The sequence below is a fragment of the Ostrinia nubilalis genome, chromosome 12 (genome assembly GCF_963855985.1).
Source record: "Ostrinia nubilalis chromosome 12, ilOstNubi1.1, whole genome shotgun sequence".
Lineage (NCBI taxonomy): Eukaryota > Metazoa > Arthropoda > Insecta > Lepidoptera > Crambidae > Ostrinia > Ostrinia nubilalis.
Genome location: NC_087099.1, coordinates 7,874,470 through 7,881,744, shown reverse-complemented (window position 1 = coordinate 7,881,744; position 7,275 = coordinate 7,874,470). Strand labels below are relative to the sequence as shown.

The window sequence follows — 7,275 nt, the reverse complement described above, 5'->3', positions numbered from 1 at the left end:
AACTTTTGAATTTAGAAGACCCTAATCTTTTAGCAGACAAACTAGTAAGTAATATAAATGAATCAATTTTAACGAACACAAAAACAATTAAAATACCGAATAACCAACGTGTAATCAAGCCTTGGATAACTCCCGGGCTACTTAAATGCATTAAAAATAGAAACAAGCTTCAGAAACAATCACAACTGGATAAACAAAACGAAACACTTAAAATTATATATAAAAGATATCGCAACTTCTGCAACAATTTATTGAAAAAGCTAAAACGGCAATATGAACGTGATTTACTTTCTAAGTCCTTAAGCAATAACAGAATACTCTGGAACTCAATTAAAAATATTACCAATCTTAATACTGGGAAAAACAAAAATCATGAGCTGCTACAATTGTCTGATACTCCAATAAAGTCGGCCAACTTATTAAATAAACATTTCCTAGATGTTGGCAAGTCACTTGCCGAACAAATTATCTCCAAACGCGTAATGAATATTAACTCTTCTGACACAGAGGAGCAATCTAATTTTCTCCAACCAAACTCTATTGGTGTCATTGACCCGGATCCAGCTGAAATTGAAACAATAATTTGTAGCCTTAAGTCTGATTGCGCATCAGGTTGGGACAACATACCAACAAAATTTATTAAAATGGCAAAAAACTATATCGTACCTATAATTAATCACTTGTGCTGCCTTTGTTTTGCAAAGGGTGTATTTCCGACACTTTTCAAGCGTGCAATTGTACATCCTATACATAAGTCCGGGGATAGAGACGATGTCAACAATTACAGACCTATTTCTGTTCTTACGGTTCTCTCCAAAATTTTAGAAAAATTAATAAACAAACGTCTCCTTAATTTCATAAATAAATATAACATTCTATCAAACTCCCAATTTGGTTTTCGAGAAAAGATAAGCACAGAAGACGCAGTTTTGGCTTTGACCAATAGCATTGTTGACTATCTTGATTCTAAAAAGAAAGCGCTATGTATATTTCTTGATTTGAAGAAGGCATTTGACACCGTCTCTATCCCTATCCTGATTAAAAAACTTTGCAATCTGGGCATTCGCGGGCATTTTCTCAATTTGCTCTCTGACTATCTGAATAACAGGACCCAGCAAGTCAAATTAGATAGTAATACTCACAGTTCTGTAGAGACATGTACACAATATGGAGTCCCGCAGGGCAGTGTGCTTGGACCTACCCTTTTCTTGCTCTATATCAACGACCTGACTGAAACCAGACTAAGGAACGGCAAAATTTTTTCGTACGCCGATGACACTGCTTTACTGTTTCATGGGGAGAGTTGGGAGGATGTATACGATTTAGCTTCCAAAGGTCTTTATACGGTTACAAAGTGGCTTTGCAGAAACCTACTCACTCTGAACACCAACAAAACCAATTACATCACATTTGCTCTACAGAACTCATCACAACCCAGCAGTGATCTAAAACTTATAGCTCACTCCTGCGATTATTCCAGCTATTTGAGTGTTTGTGATTGTAAGCACCTTGAAAGGGTTTCTTTCACTAGATATTTGGGTGTTTACCTCGATCAGCAATTAAACTGGCACAAACAAATTGATATGTTCACACTTCGTATTAGAAAGTTGCTATGGTTGTTTAAATATCTTAGGCACATTGCTGACCGAGAACTACTTACGTACATCTACAAAGCGTTAGTTAAATCAGTCATAACCTACTGTTTGCCCATTTGGGGTGGTTCCCACAAAACTTATATGCTATCAATCGAAAGGGCCCAACGCTCGCTGTTAAAAGTGATGACCTTCAATAAATTTACCTATGGGACTTTCAAACTATACCAAGATTGTAATTCGCTGACAGTGAGACAGTTGTACGTTCTAAACTGTGTCCTTAAGATCCACAAAACACTCACACCGGATCCTGTAATCACAAATAAACGCAACCCACGTTCGGTCGTCACCCGTCCTATCGTCAGAACTAAGTTTGCTAGCATGCAATATACCGCTCAATCTATTACCTTATACAATGTAATAAACAGAAAAAATAATATTTATAATAAGTCCTTCATTGAATGTAAAAAATCTTTAACGTCTTAGTTGAAACTTCTTGATTATGACGGCACTGAAGCACTCTTGAATGTCGTAACGTAAAATTGTCTTCTATTGATTATCCTACGCTTTGCAATATCCAGTGAAAAAAAATTATATATTTATTCATTTTACGCTTACACCCGTATTCACAAACATTACTATGAGGTTTCACAGTGCTCGTGGACGCGCAGGGTGACACATGAACCAATCACGGAGCTCTATTCAGCGCCGTGCGTTCGATTTGCTGCTTCACTTAAGCGGGCATCTTAAATATTTACTGCTCCGCCACCCCTACTGGTTGTAAGATTGTAATTTTATACTATGACCTAAAGCCTTCCTTGATAAATGGGCTATCGAACACAGAAAGATTTTCAAATCAGACCTGTTGTTTCTGAGATTAGCGTATTTAACTAAACTAAACAGACTCTTCAGCTTTATATATTATTTATTTATTTATTTATTATACAGGGTCCTTCTAAACTAGCTACATTCCTTTTAATGGGGGCATCTATACGGTACACTGAACAAGTTCACCAAATTTGAGTATGTGTTTTATAATGATTTTACAAAGTTACATTTTCTAACAAAAATTAAAATTCATTTCGTCTTACATAATGGAACATGCTGTAATTTTTACTCACACAACAAAGCTGTAGTGTATTCATTCTGCACAGGAACACGAGACACAACACACACAACGCTCACTACCACTGCACACTTTTTTGTTGTTTACACTCACGTCATAACAACTCACAGCAGTCGTCACCAAGGAACTTATACCCAACCTGGAATGTGCACAGGCTGTGGATGCGCGAGCCGAGCGAGATAGTTTTGTGAGAGCCCTCTGTCCCTTTCATTAGGGTGTCCAAACAGTAGGTAGATATTTTGGACATAAAAATATGAACTAATCACTTAATTTCATTAAATAATTATGTTATAGGGAGGTGTTACTCGTAAAATAAAAGTAATCACATGTTACGATTTATAAACATATATTTGGTAAATATTTTCATTCACACATTACTGAATAAAACAGTTTTATGCAATTTCTGTCGTAAATTAGTTTTCTGACCTCGAATTTTCAATGTTTGGGTTTTACCGTGGCTCATCAAACGGGCGGTAAGATAATAAGCAGCTTGAATAACCATATCGCTTAGAACAGCTATCTCTTTTCCTGGTGGAATAACCTGCAAATTAAAAAAAAAGCTTAGTATTTATTTTGATTAGAAAAACATCTTAATATCTTATGTTACGCTATACCACCAGAAATAAGTTTTCGATTAATTTACAATAATTATGGCCGAAAAGACCTGGGCGAGGGTGGCGGCGGATACGACGGAAGACTGGGGAAGGCCTTTGCCCGACCGCACACAGATTTATAAAGATCTTATAATTTGATTTATCATTATTTAATTTTTCATAATTTAGCTGTAAAAATCTTTAAAGGCAATTTTTATTTTTATTCATTTTCACTTTTTATTAACGTACCTTAGGAAAAGTAGTTGGAACAGCATCGGATTTCAGTTTTGAAACAGAACAATGCACTATCCTATCCTGGGGCCTGAAGTGCAGACTACAAATAACAGAATAATTTTTGATATTTGTATTACTTGGAATGGCATCCAGCCTCTTTTTTCTCAAAGATTCTTCACTAGGAAATCTGAAATTAATTATTAATTTAAAATAATACGTAGTGACACACAAATCAGTGATTAGCACATAAAGTTTAATCTAGATTACCTACTATTTATATGTTTGAACAAAATATGATTACGGAATTAATCCTCCTAAAAATCCGTTCATTATGGTCATACTACTTCAAGAATTTAAAAATACTTACTTGAAGAAAGATTTACCGCATCCCGCATAGGATTCGCTTTTACAGCCTGGAATCGCACATTTTTTAACCATATTTATTATGTACGAATAAAGAAATATTGCCGAATTACGGTAGGATAAATATCACCACGTTTGCACCACGTTGATCACCACAAATGATAACAAATCAAAATGGCTGATGGGATGCCAGTTCAATTTACATAGATCCTACTAATAACCTATTCTTTTTCAAACAACACCTTAATAACGTGTCTAAATTTTTGCAATAAAGAAAATCTCATTAAAGACGATAATTTAAAAATATATGGATCATTAGGATAATCAGAAAGATGGTAATATATTTTTTAACAAGAGATGACAAATTTGTTTTTTTTTACCATTCCTACTACGTTTTAAAAACAACCCTTCTGGCAACACTTAAGAAAGGGACAGAGGGCTCTCGAAGCGCTATCTCTCTCGGACCGGATTTCTCTCTGACTAAATGTTATTTGAAAATAGAACTTAATTTCATATACATACGGTTTTTTTTTTGTCGAGGAAAAAATGTCGGTGCACATTCCAGGTTGGGTATAAGTTCCTTGGTCGTCACAGCTGATAGCCGATTAGCTGATCGACTGATTGGGCGAGCTATGCTATCACTTTAATGTTGCAGGCCTACTCTCATATCGTTGTCTATCCTTATTATCTTATGTTAATCACAGTAAAACGGACTCACGATACCATCGAAAAATCAACCAGCAAAGGCCATGATTTTTAAGGCGCGTCTTAGTAAATTTATTTGCATTTGTGCATCTGTGCGTCATAGTTCACTTCACGAGCACTACAAAACGCACCTTCACACAAGAAAGCTAATCAAAAACTGAATTAAATCAAAGCGCACGCGCCGACAAATGCCGACAAGCCGCACGCCTTTTGTTGACACAAAGACGCCGACGCCGCCAAAGCAAGAGCCGAAAAGTTGGCATAAGCGTACAGTCGACGACAAAAAAGAAACTTATTTGTTTATTATTTTATCTGCTTGCTTTCGATTTCAATTGAGAATGTTACTAGGTATGCAAAATCACTTGAAACCTATGTTACAGTTAAGCTTTTACATTTACAAATACATTAGTTTTTATTTCATTCAAAAATACCCAGTAGTTATGATTTTATAGGCATTCAAAGTTCGCTTAAATATTAAGTCCCGCCGACGGTCACGTGACCCCGTGTGACGTACATTCACAGCGTCCGCTCACTAGAAAACGGATATAAACATACTTAAATAAATTTTTTTTGTAAATACAAACTTATTATACATATTAACACCCAGACCCATCACAGAAATTAAAATTGAACCAAACCCAAACTTGATGCGATTGTGTCGTTTTATTGCGAATTACCTTCCAGCTCCATCATTAGACCCCGATTACTATATAGAATTAAAATACTCATCAATACAAAACGAACGAGCCCAAACTCGATGCATTTAAGTCGTTTTATTATAGAGTTCCTATGGCCACCTTCCAGCTCCATCATCAGATCAGCTCCATGTCATCATAATATTGCATGGTCATCCAAATCACATGTGTTTGCGAAATTTAAGCTTAATCGGTTGCCTGGAAGTGGGTCTTAATTCAGTTTGCAAGATTCCACCCATACAAATATGAGCCAGTCGTTGTAATATGACGTCACGCGCATAAAATGGCGATCCGGCCGCCGCCCGCACTTTTAAAATTCAATATCTTGGAAACTAATTGACGTATCGAAATAATTCTTTCACGTGTATTTTTTATTTTTAACAGAGAATACAGAAAGCTAAAAAACAAAATTAGTGAACATTCTTCATTGATTCGAATCTAAATTATGGTGTTGAGTATTTCATGGTAAAATATCCTATAACAGATAATAATTAAAAATTAATCGAACTTATTGTTTTGTGAAGGTAATTCAATGGCCTAGTCAATTATTTAGAAACATTAAATTAGACTATTGAAGCAAATAAAACTCTTCAATTTGTTTGTATTGATATTCCATTTATCCTAAATCAAAGTCCATTCTTAAATTAATCGTTAATGTCATCATTTCTATTACAATAGAAAAGTAGATGAGGTAGGTAGGTACCTAATTAGTTAAATAAAATTTCCGAATCATTTCCGTTCCAACTTGGTATTTATTTATGACCTATCTTATGTACCTGTGATTTAACAATAAACACAATTTTAATTTGAATAGTAAAAAAAAGTTTGTTGCATTTCTTAATTTTATTTTGGTGAGTGTACATTGCGCTAGCCGGCGGCCGGCGGCACGTGTCTAAAGGCGGCGGCACGTGTCTAAAAGTTCGTTTGCTGCGCGCCGGCTAGTGTTGTACGATACGACACTCGAGTCTTGGAATCTTACTTATTAAAAGTTTGAAGAAAATAAAATAGCTATGAATTAAGACTTTTAAGACTGTGTGTTTATTATTTTATTGGACCGTTTTAACTTTTTGATTACGAAAATCGTCAGTCTTTAGATGGATACTTCTGATTCGATTATTTGCGTTTAATGCAATTTTATTGATATTACATTTGTATTGTGCGATTTATTTTATTTTCAATTAGGATATAACATACGGATGATGATATGAAATCACTCATTATTGCCTATTAGTATACACCAACTCAAGTTCATGTCATGATTCAGTCTAGCTCAAAGAACTTAAAATACTCGAAAGGACTCGGAAGACTCAATTATTCCCTTATTCATGTGACTAACGAGTCCTAGTCTTAAAAATAAACTCAAGTCTCAAAATAAAGACTTTAAAGACTCGAGGTTCTTACAACACTAGCGCGGTCGGCTATTGTGAGGGACGGCTGTCTTTGATACCACCGACTCCGCCACGCATAAATAAGGATGTCAACTCCAAAATTCTTTCTAATCTTAATAATAATAAAACTATCATTATTTACTTTTATAATTTTTTTTTGTTTCTACGATGATTTTAATGATTATTATTTCAGTTTAAAATTGATAGTTGGGAACAATTATTTACTTATTTACTTCGGAATACTAAAGACTGCCGATAATCACAGGTAGATAATTCGATAGCGTTTAGTTTCTGCTATGATCGAGTCAATTACGAATCACATTTTTATTTAATTTGCTAAGGGGATATTAAGCGATTAAAATTAACATGAAAAATGTGCCTGCTTTATCGTAATAATAACCGTAATTCTAAATTTCATAGTCATGGTAACTATCCCATTTGTGTATGGCATAAAAATAAGTCATTGATTTCGGCAACTAACTTTTTTGCTTCGTTTCGTTGCTACGTTTGAAATAAAAGATTTTTACAAGCGCAAAAGTATTTTAACGAACTTTTGAATAAACATCATTCCATTAAGGC

The 7,275-nt window shown here is 34.8% G+C and overlaps 1 long non-coding RNA gene across 1 annotated transcript; it reads right to left on the bottom strand.

Annotated features, from left to right (window-relative positions):
* Positions 1 to 3,047: 3,047 nt before the first annotated feature.
* LOC135076518 (uncharacterized) lies at positions 3,048 to 4,468 on the bottom strand. Its single transcript, XR_010258284.1, has 3 exons — positions 3,913 to 4,468; positions 3,561 to 3,732; positions 3,048 to 3,259 (listed from the first exon to the last, which is right to left on the bottom strand). It is a non-coding gene; the product is annotated as an uncharacterized LOC135076518 (long non-coding RNA).
* Between the last annotated feature and the right edge of the window lie 2,807 nt (positions 4,469 to 7,275).